We start from the raw sequence: 19,493 nt of genomic DNA, 5'->3' as shown, positions 1-19,493 counted from the left end.
CGGTGCCAAGTGGGAAAGGGTGTATTTGAGGCTGAAGGCAGGAGGAAAGCCCGCAGCCCCAAGGTGTTTGGGGCCATGCAAGCGGTTCCCAAAGAGCTTTAGAAGAAGCCACAGTTTTCCCTCCTGGCTCTTTAGGCGTGGGAGCAATGTCCAGACGTATGGAAATTGTGGAGGCTTGTTGGAGTGGGAGACGGACCCGGAGTAACGATGGAGTCTTAATAGGAGTATAATCGTTCTCCCTTTATTCAAGTTTTCACAGAGTGTATAGAGAGAGGTAATAAGAGCACGCGCTAGCGGCAGCTATATGATTGGCTTACAGTCTCTGTTCACGCGCTGTCCATGCAGTTCATTCACAGATCAGATTGGTTACAAGAATTCACATAGTAAATTACTTAGTCATTAGCACAACATGTTTTCTACCTTCTCAGTTCCCGTTTTTCCCATGTACTAATTCCATCTTCTACCACCTGTTTTGCCCTTAATCTAATCTCTCCTAGTAGGGAGGCTGGCTCACATGACCATTTTCTCTCAGACACATTCCTACAATACCCCCTTTTTCTTCTTGAGCCAGCCAGACCTTATGCATGGCATTTTCAATCATGTCAGTCACTTTGCGGAGAACACATGAGGCTACCATAATCAATAATAATATAACCAACAATAGCATGAGCCCTTGCTTTAGTAAGTCTGATAACCATCCCGATACACCCCATGAGCTTAACCAATCATCGAAACCATTTTTGACCACTTTTAATTTGGACATGTTATCCTTCAGCTCCCGTAACTGCTTATGAATGGATGATGAGTGGTCTGAAACGTTCATACAACACATACCTTCAAAATCTTCACATCCATGACCCTGAGCTAACAGCAAAAAGTCAATAGCCGCTCGATTTTGCAACGTAGCATGCCGAATGCTATCAGCATCAGTAAGCAAGCTAGATAGGATTTCAGTTGTAAGGTTTATCTGTTTACTTGCCCAACACCCTATCTTATTCAATGCATTTAATGCCGTTGCTGTTCCTAGCGAAGGAAGAATACTTAGCCCTATTCTTTGTCTGAGATTTGAAAATGTTATATGGTCGTCACAGGATGGAGTGAAGGTATGAACTGTTCTCTTGGCTCTGTGGTTACTCTCTGCTCTGCTCACTGTATCTTTGGCCGTATGCAGGCCTCTGCTCGTAAATCTGCCACATCTCCCCCTTTTTTGTTTAACGCCAGACCATTTATTAACAAGGTCGCCATGACTTGTGCTTCTACTTGTTGTGACGCTCTTAGCGGGTTATAGACTAAACACAATTAAAAACAGAATCAAAAAGAACCCTGCTAAGGCAATAAATACCCAGATTCCTCAATTTAGCCCAGAAAGCCAATTTCTTTGGATTTACCCACGAGAAATCCTTTTGTAATAGTTCAAATACATTGTGGTTCATTAAGTCTTGAATCTTTAGTATTTGAGCTTTTAGCTGATCATGTAAAGGACGACTATTTTTTCTTTTTGCAACGACATGTCAAATTGTGATAACCAAGGGTCAAGGTCATCCTTTTTGATGGGGACATGTATGTGGCTTGGATGCATTCCAGAAAGCTGCTGACAGCACAAACGACCCTGGAAAAACAATCGCGGTAACATTTCAATCATCATAGTTACTGGTTTTGAAAAGGCATGTGGCAAAAATACCCACTCTAATGCAGTCAGGCTCTTTGCGAGTGCATCATCCCACTGTCCTATCAGGGCATAAAGTTGAAATTCTTGTAGGAAGGTGTTCAATGCGTCTTGCAGCAGTAGTAGACTATATCTTATCTTGCAACATGCTGTAATGCCTTCGGAGCTGTTGGGGTTAATGAACATAGAACTTATGGCGGGGGGGCGGGGCGGGGGCAGACACTGCTTCAGGGCATCCCCTGTATCTTCAAAGTGCGCTCATGTCTCTCTCCCCCTCACTCATGTCTCTCTAGCCCTCTCTGACCCGAGACAGCCCCCTTATATCCTGCACTGGATTGAGTGGAGAAGTACAGGCTAGAGTCGCTGCATGCATGGCCAGCGCACGCAGCGAGTCCCACCAAACTCTCCTGCACTGGATTGAGTAGAAAAGTACAGGCCAGAGTCGCTGCACGCGTGGCCAGCACATGCAGCAAGTCTCACCAAACTCATGATCCAGCTCTGCTGACAGCGGCTGCCTGATACGTGACTCCATTGTTGTAATCCCTTCCTGTTATCTTCTTCTGTGAAGGTCAGGTTCTCATGGATACACACATAGTTTTTAGAGCAACATATTCTACAACTCGTACAAGGGTACGATGCAAAGCGGCATCTACAGCTGATCGTATAATGCTTATTAAAAACAGCAAACAGCATACTAAACATAACAGACAAATTCCTTCCACACAGGCGATGAGTAGAATTTGCTTCAACCAACCCCACCCCCAAGTCCATCCAGCAAAAAGATTTTCAAAAGTGGTCTCCACAAGTTGCTGGTTCGGTCAGAGCAGTTCCTGCAACTGGGCATGGATGGATTTGGAGTGGTCACTTAGATTCATACAATACAGTCCTTTAAAATCTTGACAACCATGTCTGTGAGCTGAAAGCAAAAAATCAGTAGCAGTTCTGTTTTGCAACATCGCATATCGAATACTATCTACATCTAGCAATAACTCAGAAATAGCGGTACTAGTAGCATTGTTAAACTTATCCTTGGCAGCAAGAGAGCCCTTGTTATCACGAATCCTTGGCAGCAAAAGAGTCCTAGTTAGCTAGAGCGCATGCGGCCTCCCTGTTCTTGCTGGTACTGTGCTTTGATCTTCCACAACAGGCCAAGGTTCTCAAGCAGCTAGATAAGGTGTCTGTGAGTCCATTACAGGCTTATGTCATCCAAATGTTTTTCTTGCCAGCACCCGAGACTGAATAACAATTGGTGTGATATATGTGTTTTCCAGCACCCAGGTGCGAGTCCCTTGAGTGTATTTACAGTCCTCCTCGGTGATCTTCCGTTGCTTTCCCATATTCCACCCCCTTGCTCAAGAGACCGCTTCTGCTGGGTTCATTTTAGTCTCGCAGGGTATAACAGAGAGCAATCTACTAAGGCATGCAATAACATATACACATATAGGAAAAAACCAAAAACATCTCTCTATGGTACTGCTTTGAATCAGGTGTCCTGTTTCTCTTTTTCTGATGCTTTCTCGTAATGCGTATGGCATACTTTTGTGCGAACGTGGCACATTTCCCATCTAATTGTTCCTGGTTGGTTTCTTTTCCTTTTTTACACCTTTTTTTTCTTTTTGTTTCTTCTTTTTTCTTTTTCTCTTTTTTCTCTTTTTTCTTTCTTCTTTTTTCTTTTTTCTTTTTCTTTTCTTCTTTTCTTTTATTTTCCATCACTTATGACTGACATAAAAGTCTGCCTTTGCAACAAGAGCTCAGTTTCTCATTTTTCCTTAAGTTTCTCATTTTCCTACAGAGCATCCTACAGACTTTGGTTCAACTCCTTTTCCCAATCAACCATGACCTTATAGACAAACAACAAACAACCAGCGATACACCCTGCACGGGCGAGCCGTTTCCGAGAGTGTAAACGTGTCAGCTGGTGAAAACTCCCCCAATATTCCAGGACTTCCATCGGTTCTACAGCCCATCCTGGCGTATCTACCTGAGGCGCGCTCGCCTTACGCGCTCGCCTTACGTCTAAACATTGTGTATACACAAACCACTTCACGGAGCGTCAGCCCTAGATGCATACGAGAACAGTACCACACCGGGCAGAACACCTGCTCAAGTGGAGTCACCTAACGACACTGCACACAACAAAAAGCAAACAGTAGCACACATGCTGATCAGCAGGTATAAGCTGGCGCCCACACACACTTCCACAGCAGACATACAAAACCAGCACTTTTATCTCAGGGAGATGACTGGGGAGGGGAGGGGGCGAGGCGGGCAATGTCAGGAGCCAACAGCTCCGGCTCTGTCCTTCTCTGCTGACATTCTGCCTCCTCCCTCGGCCTCAGGTGGAGCAGAGGGGATCAGCAGGGGATCGTCCCAGACCTTCGGACCTGGCCTGTTCGATCCCCCTCCCGTGGGTTGTAATGCTGCAAAAGCCCTGGCTGCTGTGGCTCGCTCCGCCTTCATATCTTGTAAGGTCGATAACACCAACCGCTAGGTCGTCGCCAACGGTGATGCCTCTTTGTCTCCATTACTTATCACTTCCCACAGTTTTTTCCCAACAGCCTCCCATATTTCTGGTTTAAAAGCTGTCTGGGGCTCTGGTGCGAATCCGTTCTCTCTGCACCAGGTTAACAACCTTCGGAGCATACGCTCATCATATTTCACCCTTCTCTTAGAGAGGATATGCAGGAGAAGTCTTAATATAGCCCCTTCTTCTTTTGTTACTTGTTGCCCCATCTCCTGCCCCGGCTTAATCAGTTTGAGCAACAGTTTCGCTGGTGTTTCAATCCCTCTCTTAGAGAGGAACCCAGTGAGTAGTGTGGCCGCAGCTTCTGTTTCCATAGCTGCGCCTGGGAGGTGAGGAACGACCTCATGCCGTTGTCTGCTTCCGCTGATGCGCCTAAGCAGCACGTCTCCCAGCCGAAGTTTCCCACTCCCCTCCTCTAGCTGCTTACCGCAGTCTCGGAGAACTCAGTCGCGCTGAACCATCCTCTGCTACCAGATGTTGGAGTGGGAGACGGACCCGGAGTAACGATGGAGTCTTAATATGAGTATAATCGTTCTCCCTTTATTCAAGTTTTCACAGAGTATATAGAGAGAGGTAATAAGAGCACGCGCTAGCGGTAGCTATATGATTGGCTTACAGTCTCTGTTCACGCGCTGTCCATGCAGTTCATTCACAGATCAGACTGGTTACAAGAATTCACATAGTAAATTACTTAGTCATTAGCACAACATGTTTTCTACCTTCTCAGTTCCCGTTTTTCCCATGTACTAATTCCATCTTCTACCACCTGTTTTGCCCTTAATCTAATCTCTCCTAGTAGGGAGGCTGGCTCACGTGACCATTTTCTCTCAGACACATTCCTACAATACCCCCTTTTTCTTCTTGAGCCAGCCAGACCTTATGCATGGCATTTTCAATCATGTCAGTCACTTTGCGGAGAACACATGAGGCTACCATAATCAATAATAATATAACCAACAATAGCATGAGCCCTTGCTTTAGTAAGTCTCATAACCATCCCGATACACCCCATGAGCTTAACCAATCATCGAAACCATTTTTGACCACTTTTAATTTGGACATGTTATCCTTCAGCTCCCGTAACTGCTTATGAATGGATGATGAGTGGTCTGAAACGTTCATACAACACATACCTTCAAAATCTTCACATCCATGACCCTGAGCTAACAGCAAAAAGTCAATAGCCGCTCGATTTTGCAACGTAGCATGCCGAATGCTATCAGCATCAGTAAGCAAGCTAGATAGGATTTCAGTTGTAAGGTTTATCTGTTTACTTGCCCAACACCCTATCTTATTCAATGCATTTAATGCCGTTGCTGTTCCTAGCGAAGGAAGAATACTTAGCCCTATTCTTTGTCTGAGATTTGAAAATGTTATATGGTCGTCACAGGATGGAGTGAAGGTATGAACTGTTCTCTTGGCTCTGTGGTTACTCTCTGCTCTGCTCACTGTATCTTTGGCCGTATGCAGGCCTCTGCTCGTAGATCTGCCACATCTCCCCCTTTTTTGTTTAACGCCAGACCATTTATTAACAAGGTCGCCATTGACTTGTGCTTCTACTTGTTGTGACGCTCTTAGCAGGTTATAGACTAAACACAATTAAAAACAGAATCAAAAAGAACCCTGCTAAGGCAATAAATACCCAGATTCCTCAATTTAGCCCAGAAAGCCAATTTCTTTGGATTTACCCACGAGAAATCCTTTTGTAATAGTTCAAATACATTGTGGTTCATTAAGTCTTGAATCTTTAGTATTTGAGCTTTTAGCTGATCATGTAAAGGACGACTATTTTTTCTTTTTGCAACGACATGTCAAATTGTGATAACCAAGGGTCAAGGTCATCCTTTTTGATGGGGACATGTATGTGGCTTGGATGCATTCCAGAAAGCTGCTGACAGCACAAACGACCCTGGAAAAACAATCGCGGTAACATTTCAATCATCATAGTTACTGGTTTTGAAAAGGCATGTGGCAAAAATACCCACTCTAATGCAGTCAGGCTCTTTGCGAGTGCATCATCCCACTGTCCTATCAGGGCATAAAGTTGAAATTCTTGTAGGAAGGTGTTCAATGCGTCTTGCAGCAGTAGTAGACTATATCTTATCTTGCAACATGCTGTAATGCCTTCGGAGCTGTTGGGGTTAATGAACATAGAACTTATGGCGGGGGGGCGGGGCGGGGGCAGACACTGCTTCAGGGCATCCCCTGTATCTTCAAAGTGCGCTCATGTCTCTCTCCCCCTCACTCATGTCTCTCTAGCCCTCTCTGACCCGAGACAGCCCCCTTATATCCTGCACTGGATTGAGTGGAGAAGTACAGGCTAGAGTCGCTGCATGCATGGCCAGCGCACGCAGCGAGTCCCACCAAACTCTCCTGCACTGGATTGAGTAGAAAAGTACAGGCCAGAGTCGCTGCACGCGTGGCCAGCACATGCAGCAAGTCTCACCAAACTCATGATCCAGCTCTGCTGACAGCGGCTGCCTGATACGTGACTCCATTGTTGTAATCCCTTCCTGTTATCTTCTTCTGTGAAGGTCAGGTTCTCATGGATACACACATAGTTTTTAGAGCAACATATTCTACAACTCGTACAAGGGTACGATGCAAAGCGGCATCTACAGCTGATCGTATAATGCTTATTAAAAACAGCAAACAGCATACTAAACATAACAGACAAATTCCTTCCACACAGGCGATGAGTAGAATTTGCTTCAACCAACCCCACCCCCAAGTCCATCCAGCAAAAAGATTTTCAAAAGTGGTCTCCACAAGTTGCTGGTTCGGTCGGAGCAGTTCCTGCAACTGGGCATGGATGGATTTGGAGTGGTCACTTAGATTCATACAATACAGTCCTTTAAAATCTTGACAACCATGTCTGTGAGCTGAAAGCAAAAAATCAGTAGCAGTTCTGTTTTGCAACATCGCATATCGAATACTATCTACATCTAGCAATAACTCAGAAATAGTGGTACTAGTAGCATTGTTAAACTTATCCTTGGCAGCAAGAGAGCCCTTGTTATCACGAATCCTTGGCAGCAAAAGAGTCCTAGTTAGCTAGAGCGCATGCGGCCTCCCTGTTCTTGCTGGTACTGTGCTTTGATCTTCCACAACAGGCCAAGGTTCTCAAGCAGCTAGATAAGGTGTCTGTGAGTCCATTACAGGCTTATGTCATCCAAATGTTTTTCTTGCCAGCACCCGAGACTGAATAACAATTGGTGTGATATATGTGTTTTCCAGCACCCAGGTGCGAGTCCCTTGAGTGTATTTACAGTCCTCCTCGGTGATCTTCCGTTGCTTTCCCATATTCCACCCCCTTGCTCAAGAGACCGCTTCTGCTGGGTTCATTTTAGTCTCGCAGGGTATAACAGAGAGCAATCTACTAAGGCATGCAATAACATATACACATATAGGAAAAAACCAAAAACGTATCTCTATGGTACTGCTTTGAATCAGGTGTCCTGTTTCTCTTTTTCTGATGCTTTCTCGTAATGCGTATGGCATACTTTTGTGCGAACGTGGCACATTTCCCATCTAATTGTTCCTGGTTGGTTTCTTTTCTTTTTTTTTCCTTTTTTTTCTTTTTGTTTTTTCTTTTTTCTTTTTTCTTTTTTCTCTTTTTTTCTTTTTTGTTTTTTTTCTTTTTTCTTTTTCTTTTTTTCTTTTCTTTTTTTTTCCATCACTTATGACTGACATAAAAGTCTGCCTTTGCAACAAGAGCTCAGTTTCTCATTTTTCCTTAAGTTTCTCATTTTCCTACAGAGCATCCTATAGACTTTGGCTCAACTCCTTTTCCCAATCAACCATGACCTTATAGACAAACAACAAACAACCAGCGATACGCCCTGCACGGGCGAGCCGTTTCCGAGAGTGTAAACGTGTCAGCTGGTGAAAACTCCCCCAATATTCCAGGACTTCCATCGGTTCTACAGCCCATCCTGGTGTATCTACCTGAGGCACGCTCGCCTTACGCGCTCGCCTTACGTCTAAACATTGTGTATACACAAACCACTTCACGGAGCGTCAGCCCTAGATGCATACGAGAACAGTACCACACCGGGCAGAACACCTGCTCAAGTGGAGTCACCTAACGACACTGCACACAACAAAAAGCAAACAGTAGCACACATGCTGATCAGCAGGTATAAGCTGGCGCCCACACACACTTCCACAGCAGACATACAAAACCAGCACTTTTATCTCAGGGAGATGACTGGGGAGGGGAGGGGGCGAGGCGGGCAATGTCAGGAGCCAACAGCTCCGGCTCTGTCCTTCTCTGCTGACATTCTGCCTCCTCCCTCGGCCTCAGGTGGAGCAGAGGGGATCAGCAGGGGATCGTCCCAGACCTTCGGACCTGGCCTGTTCGATCCCCCTCCCGTGGGTTGTAATGCTGCAAAAGCCCTGGCTGCTGTGGCTCGCTCCGCCTTCATATCTTGTAAGGTCGATAACACCAACCGCTAGGTCGTCGCCAACGGTGATGCCTCTTTGTCTCCATTACTTATCACTTCCCACAGTTTTTTCCCAACAGCCTCCCATATTTCTGGTTTAAAAGCTGTCTGGGGCTCTGGTGCGAATCCGTTCTCTCTGCACCAGGTTAACAACCTTCGGAGCATACGCTCATCATATTTCACCCTTCTCTTAGAGAGGATATGCAGGAGAAGTCTTAATATAGCCCCTTCTTCTTTTGTTACTTGTTGCCCCATCTCCTGCCCCGGCTTAATCAGTTTGAGCAACAGTTTCGCTGGTGTTTCAATCCCTCTCTTAGAGAGGAACCCAGTGAGTAGTGTGGCCGCAGCTTCTGTTTCCATAGCTGCGCCTGGGAGGTGAGGAACGACCTCATGCCGTTGTCTGCTTCCGCTGATGCGCCTAAGCAGCACGTCTCCCAGCCGAAGTTTCCCACTCCCCTCCTCTAGCTGCTTACCGCAGTCTCGGAGAACTCAGTCGCGCTGAACCATCCTCTGCTACCAGATGTTGGAGTGGGAGACGGACCCGGAGTAACGATGGAGTCTTAATATGAGTATAATCGTTCTCCCTTTATTCAAGTTTTCACAGAGTATATAGAGAGAGGTAATAAGAGCACGCGCTAGCGGCAGCTATATGATTGGCTTACAGTCTCTGTTCACGCGCTGTCCATGCAGTTCATTCACAGATCAGACTGGTTACAAGAATTCACATAGTAAATTACTTAGTCATTAGCACAACATGTTTTCTACCTTCTCAGTTCCCGTTTTTCCCATGTACTAATTCCATCTTCTACCACCTGTTTTGCCCTTAATCTAATCTCTCCTAGTAGGGAGGCTGGCTCACGTGACCATTTTCTCTCAGACACATTCCTACAATACCCCCTTTTTCTTCTTGAGCCAGCCAGACCTTATGCATGGCATTTTCAATCATGTCAGTCACTTTGCGGAGAACACATGAGGCTACCATAATCAATAATAATATAACCAACAATAGCATGAGCCCTTGCTTTAGTAAGTCTGATAACCATCCCGATACACCCCATGAGCTTAACCAATCATCGAAACCATTTTTGACCACTTTTAATTTGGACATGTTATCCTTCAGCTCCCGTAACTGCTTATGAATGGATGATGAGTGGTCTGAAACGTTCATACAACACATACCTTCAAAATCTTCACATCCATGACCCTGAGCTAACAGCAAAAAGTCAATAGCCGCTCGATTTTGCAACGTAGCATGCCGAATGCTATCAGCATCAGTAAGCAAGCTAGATAGGATTTCAGTTGTAAGGTTTATCTGTTTACTTGCCCAACACCCTATCTTATTCAATGCATTTAATGCCGTTGCTGTTCCTAGCGAAGGAAGAATACTTAGCCCTATTCTTTATCTGAGATTTGAAAATGTTATATGGTCGTCACAGGATGGAGTGAAGGTATGAACTGTTCTCTTGGCTCTGTGGTTACTCTCTGCTCTGCTCACTGTATCTTTGGCCGTATGCAGGCCTCTGCTCGTAGATCTGCCACATCTCCCCCTTTTTTGTTTAACGCCAGACCATTTATTAACAAGGTCGCCATGACTTGTGCTTCTACTTGTTGTGACGCTCTTAGCGGGTTATAGACTAAACACAATTAAAAACAGAATCAAAAAGAACCCTGCTAAGGCAATAAATACCCAGATTGCTAAATTTAGCCCAGAAAGCCAATTTCTTTGGATTTACCCACGAGAAATCCTTTTGTAATAGTTCAAATACATTGTGGTTCATTAAGTCTTGAATCTTTAGTATTTGAGCTTTTAGCTGATCATGTAAAGGACGACTATTTTTTCTTTTTGCAACGACATGTCAAATTGTGATAACCAAGGGTCAAGGTCATCCTTTTTGATGGGGACATGTATGTGGCTTGGATGCATTCCAGAAAGCTGCTGACAGCACAAACGACCCTGGAAAAACAATCGCGGTAACATTTCAATCATCATAGTTACTGGTTTTGAAAAGGCATGTGGCAAAAATACCCACTCTAATGCAGTCAGGCTCTTTGCGAGTGCATCATCCCACTGTCCTATCAGGGCATAAAGTTGAAATTCTTGTAGGAAGGTGTTCAATGCGTCTTGCAGCAGTAGTAGACTATATCTTATCTTGCAACATGCTGTAATGCCTTCGGAGCTGTTGGGGTTAATGAACATAGAACTTATGGCGGGGGGGCGGGGCGGGGGCAGACACTGCTTCAGGGCATCCCCTGTATCTTCAAAGTGCGCTCATGTCTCTCTCCCCCTCACTCATGTCTCTCTAGCCCTCTCTGACCCGAGACAGCCCCCTTATATCCTGCACTGGATTGAGTGGAGAAGTACAGGCTAGAGTCGCTGCATGCATGGCCAGCGCACGCAGCGAGTCCCACCAAACTCTCCTGCACTGGATTGAGTAGAAAAGTACAGGCCAGAGTCGCTGCACGCGTGGCCAGCACATGCAGCAAGTCTCACCAAACTCATGATCCAGCTCTGCTGACAGCGGCTGCCTGATACGTGACTCCATTGTTGTAATCCCTTCCTGTTATCTTCTTCTGTGAAGGTCAGGTTCTCATGGATACACACATAGTTTTTAGAGCAACATATTCTACAACTCGTACAAGGGTACGATGCAAAGCGGCATCTACAGCTGATCGTATAATGCTTATTAAAAACAGCAAACAGCATACTAAACATAACAGACAAATTCCTTCCACACAGGCGATGAGTAGAATTTGCTTCAACCAACCCCACCCCCAAGTCCATCCAGCAAAAAGATTTTCAAAAGTGGTCTCCACAAGTTGCTGGTTCGGTCGGAGCAGTTCCTGCAACTGGGCATGGATGGATTTGGAGTGGTCACTTAGATTCATACAATACAGTCCTTTAAAATCTTGACAACCATGTCTGTGAGCTGAAAGCAAAAAATCAGTAGCAGTTCTGTTTTGCAACATCGCATATCGAATACTATCTACATCTAGCAATAACTCAGAAATAGTGGTACTAGTAGCATTGTTAAACTTATCCTTGGCAGCAAGAGAGCCCTTGTTATCACGAATCCTTGGCAGCAAAAGAGTCCTAGTTAGCTAGAGCGCATGCGGCCTCCCTGTTCTTGCTGGTACTGTGCTTTGATCTTCCACAACAGGCCAAGGTTCTCAAGCAGCTAGATAAGGTGTCTGTGAGTCCATTACAGGCTTATGTCATCCAAATGTTTTTCTTGCCAGCACCCGAGACTGAATAACAATTGGTGTGATATATGTGTTTTCCAGCACCCAGGTGCGAGTCCCTTGAGTGTATTTACAGTCCTCCTCGGTGATCTTCCGTTGCTTTCCCATATTCCACCCCCTTGCTCAAGAGACCGCTTCTGCTGGGTTCATTTTAGTCTCGCAGGGTATAACAGAGAGCAATCTACTAAGGCATGCAATAACATATACACATATAGGAAAAAACCAAAAACGTATCTCTATGGTACTGCTTTGAATCAGGTGTCCTGTTTCTCTTTTTCTGATGCTTTCTCGTAATGCGTATGGCATACTTTTGTGCGAACGTGGCACATTTCCCATCTAATTGTTCCTGGTTGGTTTCTTTTCTTTTTTTTTCCTTTTTTTTCTTTTTGTTTTTTCTTTTTTCTTTTTTCTTTTTTCTCTTTTTTTCTTTTTTGTTTTTTTTCTTTTTTCTTTTTCTTTTTTTCTTTTCTTTTTTTTTCCATCACTTATGACTGACATAAAAGTCTGCCTTTGCAACAAGAGCTCAGTTTCTCATTTTTCCTTAAGTTTCTCATTTTCCTACAGAGCATCCTATAGACTTTGGCTCAACTCCTTTTCCCAATCAACCATGACCTTATAGACAAACAACAAACAACCAGCGATACGCCCTGCACGGGCGAGCCGTTTCCGAGAGTGTAAACGTGTCAGCTGGTGAAAACTCCCCCAATATTCCAGGACTTCCATCGGTTCTACAGCCCATCCTGGTGTATCTACCTGAGGCACGCTCGCCTTACGCGCTCGCCTTACGTCTAAACATTGTGTATACACAAACCACTTCACGGAGCGTCAGCCCTAGATGCATACGAGAACAGTACCACACCGGGCAGAACACCTGCTCAAGTGGAGTCACCTAACGACACTGCACACAACAAAAAGCAAACAGTAGCACACATGCTGATCAGCAGGTATAAGCTGGCGCCCACACACACTTCCACAGCAGACATACAAAACCAGCACTTTTATCTCAGGGAGATGACTGGGGAGGGGAGGGGGCGAGGCGGGCAATGTCAGGAGCCAACAGCTCCGGCTCTGTCCTTCTCTGCTGACATTCTGCCTCCTCCCTCGGCCTCAGGTGGAGCAGAGGGGATCAGCAGGGGATCGTCCCAGACCTTCGGACCTGGCCTGTTCGATCCCCCTCCCGTGGGTTGTAATGCTGCAAAAGCCCTGGCTGCTGTGGCTCGCTCCGCCTTCATATCTTGTAAGGTCGATAACACCAACCGCTAGGTCGTCGCCAACGGTGATGCCTCTTTGTCTCCATTACTTATCACTTCCCACAGTTTTTTCCCAACAGCCTCCCATATTTCTGGTTTAAAAGCTGTCTGGGGCTCTGGTGCGAATCCGTTCTCTCTGCACCAGGTTAACAACCTTCGGAGCATACGCTCATCATATTTCACCCTTCTCTTAGAGAGGATATGCAGGAGAAGTCTTAATATAGCCCCTTCTTCTTTTGTTACTTGTTGCCCCATCTCCTGCCCCGGCTTAATCAGTTTGAGCAACAGTTTCGCTGGTGTTTCAATCCCTCTCTTAGAGAGGAACCCAGTGAGTAGTGTGGCCGCAGCTTCTGTTTCCATAGCTGCGCCTGGGAGGTGAGGAACGACCTCATGCCGTTGTCTGCTTCCGCTGATGCGCCTAAGCAGCACGTCTCCCAGCCGAAGTTTCCCACTCCCCTCCTCTAGCTGCTTACCGCAGTCTCGGAGAACTCAGTCGCGCTGAACCATCCTCTGCTACCAGATGTTGGAGTGGGAGACGGACCCGGAGTAACGATGGAGTCTTAATATGAGTATAATCGTTCTCCCTTTATTCAAGTTTTCACAGAGTATATAGAGAGAGGTAATAAGAGCACGCGCTAGCGGCAGCTATATGATTGGCTTACAGTCTCTGTTCACGCGCTGTCCATGCAGTTCATTCACAGATCAGACTGGTTACAAGAATTCACATAGTAAATTACTTAGTCATTAGCACAACATGTTTTCTACCTTCTCAGTTCCCGTTTTTCCCATGTACTAATTCCATCTTCTACCACCTGTTTTGCCCTTAATCTAATCTCTCCTAGTAGGGAGGCTGGCTCACGTGACCATTTTCTCTCAGACACATTCCTACAATACCCCCTTTTTCTTCTTGAGCCAGCCAGACCTTATGCATGGCATTTTCAATCATGTCAGTCACTTTGCGGAGAACACATGAGGCTACCATAATCAATAATAATATAACCAACAATAGCATGAGCCCTTGCTTTAGTAAGTCTCATAACCATCCCGATACACCCCATGAGCTTAACCAATCATCGAAACCATTTTTGACCACTTTTAATTTGGACATGTTATCCTTCAGCTCCCGTAACTGCTTATGAATGGATGATGAGTGGTCTGAAACGTTCATACAACACATACCTTCAAAATCTTCACATCCATGACCCTGAGCTAACAGCAAAAAGTCAATAGCAGCTCGATTTTGCAACGTAGCATGCCGAATGCTATCAGCATCAGTAAGCAAGCTAGATAGGATTTCAGTTGTAAGGTTTATCTGTTTACTTGCCCAACACCCTATCTTATTCAATGCATTTAATGCCGTTGCTGTTCCTAGCGAAGGAAGAATACTTAGCCCTATTCTTTATCTGAGATTTGAAAATGTTATATGGTCGTCACAGGATGGAGTGAAGGTATGAACTGTTCTCTTGGCTCTGTGGTTACTCTCTGCTCTGCTCACTGTATCTTTGGCCGTATGCAGGCCTCTGCTCGTAGATCTGCCACATCTCCCCCTTTTTTGTTTAACGCCAGACCATTTATTAACAAGGTCGCCATGACTTGTGCTTCTACTTGTTGTGACGCTCTTAGCGGGTTATAGACTAAACACAATTAAAAACAGAATCAAAAAGAACCCTGCTAAGGCAATAAATACCCAGATTGCTAAATTTAGCCCAGAAAGCCAATTTCTTTGGATTTACCCACGAGAAATCCTTTTGTAATAGTTCAAATACATTGTGGTTCATTAAGTCTTGAATCTTTAGTATTTGAGCTTTTAGCTGATCATGTAAAGGACGACTATTTTTTCTTTTTGCAACGACATGTCAAATTGTGATAACCAAGGGTCAAGGTCATCCTTTTTGATGGGGACATGTATGTGGCTTGGATGCATTCCAGAAAGCTGCTGACAGCACAAACGACCCTGGAAAAACAATCGCGGTAACATTTCAATCATCATAGTTACTGGTTTTGAAAAGGCATGTGGCAAAAATACCCACTCTAATGCAGTCAGGCTCTTTGCGAGTGCATCATCCCACTGTCCTATCAGGGCATAAAGTTGAAATTCTTGTAGGAAGGTGTTCAATGCGTCTTGCAGCAGTAGTAGACTATATCTTATCTTGCAACATGCTGTAATGCCTTCGGAGCTGTTGGGGTTAATGAACATAGAACTTATGGCGGGGGGGCGGGGCGGGGGCAGACACTGCTTCAGGGCATCCCCTGTATCTTCAAAGTGCGCTCATGTCTCTCTCCCCCTCACTCATGTCTCTCTAGCCCTCTCTGACCCGAGACAGCCCCCTTATATCCTGCACTGGATTGAGTGGAGAAGTACAGGCTAGAGTCGCTGCATGCATGGCCAGCGCACGCAGCGAGTCCCACCAAACTCTCCTGCACTGGATTGAGTAGAAAAGTACAGGCCAGAGTCGCTGCACGCGTGGCCAGCACATGCAGCAAGTCTCACCAAACTCATGATCCAGCTCTGCTGACAGCGGCTGCCTGATACGTGACTCCATTGTTGTAATCCCTTCCTGTTATCTTCTTCTGTGAAGGTCAGGTTCTCATGGATACACACATAGTTTTTAGAGCAACATATTCTACAACTCGTACAAGGGTACGATGCAAAGCGGCATCTACAGCTGATCGTATAATGCTTATTAAAAACAGCAAACAGCATACTAAACATAACAGACAAATTCCTTCCACACAGGCGATGAGTAGAATTTGCTTCAACCAACCCCACCCCCAAGTCCATCCAGCAAAAAGATTTTCAAAAGTGGTCTCCACAAGTTGCTGGTTCGGTCGGAGCAGTTCCTGCAACTGGGCATGGATGGATTTGGAGTGGTCACTTAGATTCATACAATACAGTCCTTTAAAATCTTGACAACCATGTCTGTGAGCTGAAAGCAAAAAATCAGTAGCAGTTCTGTTTTGCAACATCGCATATCGAATACTATCTACATCTAGCAATAACTCAGAAATAGTGGTACTAGTAGCATTGTTAAACTTATCCTTGGCAGCAAGAGAGCCCTTGTTATCACGAATCCTTGGCAGCAAAAGAGTCCTAGTTAGCTAGAGCGCATGCGGCCTCCCTGTTCTTGCTGGTACTGTGCTTTGATCTTCCACAACAGGCCAAGGTTCTCAAGCAGCTAGATAAGGTGTCTGTGAGTCCATTACAGGCTTATGTCATCCAAATGTTTTTCTTGCCAGCACCCGAGACTGAATAACAATTGGTGTGATATATGTGTTTTCCAGCACCCAGGTGCGAGTCCCTTGAGTGTATTTACAGTCCTCCTCGGTGATCTTCCGTTGCTTTCCCATATTCCACCCCCTTGCTCAAGAGACCGCTTCTGCTGGGTTCATTTTAGTCTCGCAGGGTATAACAGAGAGCAATCTACTAAGGCATGCAATAACATATACACATATAGGAAAAAACCAAAAACGTATCTCTATGGTACTGCTTTGAATCAGGTGTCCTGTTTCTCTTTTTCTGATGCTTTCTCGTAATGCGTATGGCATACTTTTGTGCGAACGTGGCACATTTCCCATCTAATTGTTCCTGGTTGGTTTCTTTTCTTTTTTTTTCCTTTTTTTTCTTTTTGTTTTTTCTTTTTTCTTTTTTCTTTTTTCTCTTTTTTTCTTTTTTGTTTTTTTTCTTTTTTCTTTTTCTTTTTTTCTTTTCTTTTTTTTTCCATCACTTATGACTGACATAAAAGTCTGCCTTTGCAACAAGAGCTCAGTTTCTCATTTTTCCTTAAGTTTCTCATTTTCCTACAGAGCATCCTATAGACTTTGGCTCAACTCCTTTTCCCAATCAACCATGACCTTATAGACAAACAACAAACAACCAGCGATACGCCCTGCACGGGCGAGCCGTTTCCGAGAGTGTAAACGTGTCAGCTGGTGAAAACTCCCCCAATATTCCAGGACTTCCATCGGTTCTACAGCCCATCCTGGTGTATCTACCTGAGGCACGCTCGCCTTACGCGCTCGCCTTACGTCTAAACATTGTGTATACACAAACCACTTCACGGAGCGTCAGCCCTAGATGCATACGAGAACAGTACCACACCGGGCAGAACACCTGCTCAAGTGGAGTCACCTAACGACACTGCACACAACAAAAAGCAAACAGTAGCACACATGCTGATCAGCAGGTATAAGCTGGCGCCCACACACACTTCCACAGCAGACATACAAAACCAGCACTTTTATCTCAGGGAGATGACTGGGGAGGGGAGGGGGCGAGGCGGGCAATGTCAGGAGCCAACAGCTCCGGCTCTGTCCTTCTCTGCTGACATTCTGCCTCCTCCCTCGGCCTCAGGTGGAGCAGAGGGGATCAGCAGGGGATCGTCCCAGACCTTCGGACCTGGCCTGTTCGATCCCCCTCCCGTGGGTTGTAATGCTGCAAAAGCCCTGGCTGCTGTGGCTCGCTCCGCCTTCATATCTTGTAAGGTCGATAACACCAACCGCTAGGTCGTCGCCAACGGTGATGCCTCTTTGTCTCCATTACTTATCACTTCCCACAGTTTTTTCCCAACAGCCTCCCATATTTCTGGTTTAAAAGCTGTCTGGGGCTCTGGTGCGAATCCGTTCTCTCTGCACCAGGTTAACAACCTTCGGAGCATACGCTCATCATATTTCACCCTTCTCTTAGAGAGGATATGCAGGAGAAGTCTTAATATAGCCCCTTCTTCTTTTGTTACTTGTTGCCCCATCTCCTGCCCCGGCTTAATCAGTTTGAGCAACAGTTTCGCTGGTGTTTCAATCCCTCTCTTAGAGAGGAACCCAGTGAGTAGTGTGGCCGCAGCTTCTGTTTCCATAGCTGCGCCTGGGAGGTGAGGAACGACCTCATGCCGTTGTCTGCTTCCGCTGATGCGCCTAAGCAGCACGTCTCCCAGCCGAAGTTTCCCACTCCCCTCCTCTAGCTGCTTACCGCAGTCTCGGAGAACTCAGTCGCGCTGAACCATCCTCTGCTACCAGATGTTGGAGTGGGAGACGGACCCGGAGTAACGATGGAGTCTTAATATGAGTATAATCGTTCTCCCTTTATTCAAGTTTTCACAGAGTATATAGAGAGAGGTAATAAGAGCACGCGCTAGCGGCAGCTATATGATTGGCTTACAGTCTCTGTTCACGCGCTGTCCATGCAGTTCATTCACAGATCAGACTGGTTACAAGAATTCACATAGTAAATTACTTAGTCATTAGCACAACATGTTTTCTACCTTCTCAGTTCCCGTTTTTCCCATGTACTAATTCCATCTTCTACCACCTGTTTTGCCCTTAATCTAATCTCTCCTAGTAGGGAGGCTGGCTCACGTGACCATTTTCTCTCAGACACATTCCTACAATACCCCCTTTTTCTTCTTGAGCCAGCCAGACCTTATGCATGGCATTTTCAATCATGTCAGTCACTTTGCGGAGAACACATGAGGCTACCATAATCAATAATAATATAACCAACAATAGCATGAGCCCTTGCTTTAGTAAGTCTCATAACCATCCCGATACACCCCATGAGCTTAACCAATCATCGAAACCATTTTTGACCACTTTTAATTTGGACATGTTATCCTTCAGCTCCCGTAACTGCTTATGAATGGATGATGAGTGGTCTGAAACGTTCATACAACACATACCTTCAAAATCTTCACATCCATGACCCTGAGCTAACAGCAAAAAGTCAATAGCAGCTCGATTTTGCAACGTAGCATGCCGAATGCTATCAGCATCAGTAAGCAAGCTAGATAGGATTTCAGTTGTAAGGTTTATCTGTTTACTTGCCCAACACCCTATCTTATTCAATGCATTTAATGCCGTTGCTGTTCCTAGCGAAGGAAGAATACTTAGCCCTATTCTTTATCTGAGATTTGAAAATGTTATATGGTCGTCACAGGATGGAGTGAAGGTATGAACTGTTCTCTTGGCTCTGTGGTTACTCTCTGCTCTGCTCACTGTATCTTTGGCCGTATGCAGGCCTCTGCTCGTAGATCTGCCACATCTCCCCCTTTTTTGTTTAACGCCAGACCATTTATTAACAAGGTCGCCATGACTTGTGCTTCTACTTGTTGTGACGCTCTTAGCGGGTTATAGACTAAACACAATTAAAAACAGAATCAAAAAGAACCCTGCTAAGGCAATAAATACCCAGATTGCTAAATTTAGCCCAGAAAGCCAATTTCTTTGGATTTACCCACGAGAAATCCTTTTGTAATAGTTCAAATACATTGTGGTTCATTAAGTCTTGAATCTTTAGTATTTGAGCTTTTAGCTGATCATGTAAAGGACGACTATTTTTTCTTTTTGCAACGACATGTCAAATTGTGATAACCAAGGGT

Source organism: Larus michahellis, chromosome 2 (assembly GCF_964199755.1).
Source record: "Larus michahellis chromosome 2, bLarMic1.1, whole genome shotgun sequence".
Lineage (NCBI taxonomy): Eukaryota > Metazoa > Chordata > Aves > Charadriiformes > Laridae > Larus > Larus michahellis.
Note: the sequence above shows the minus strand (reverse complement) of the source record.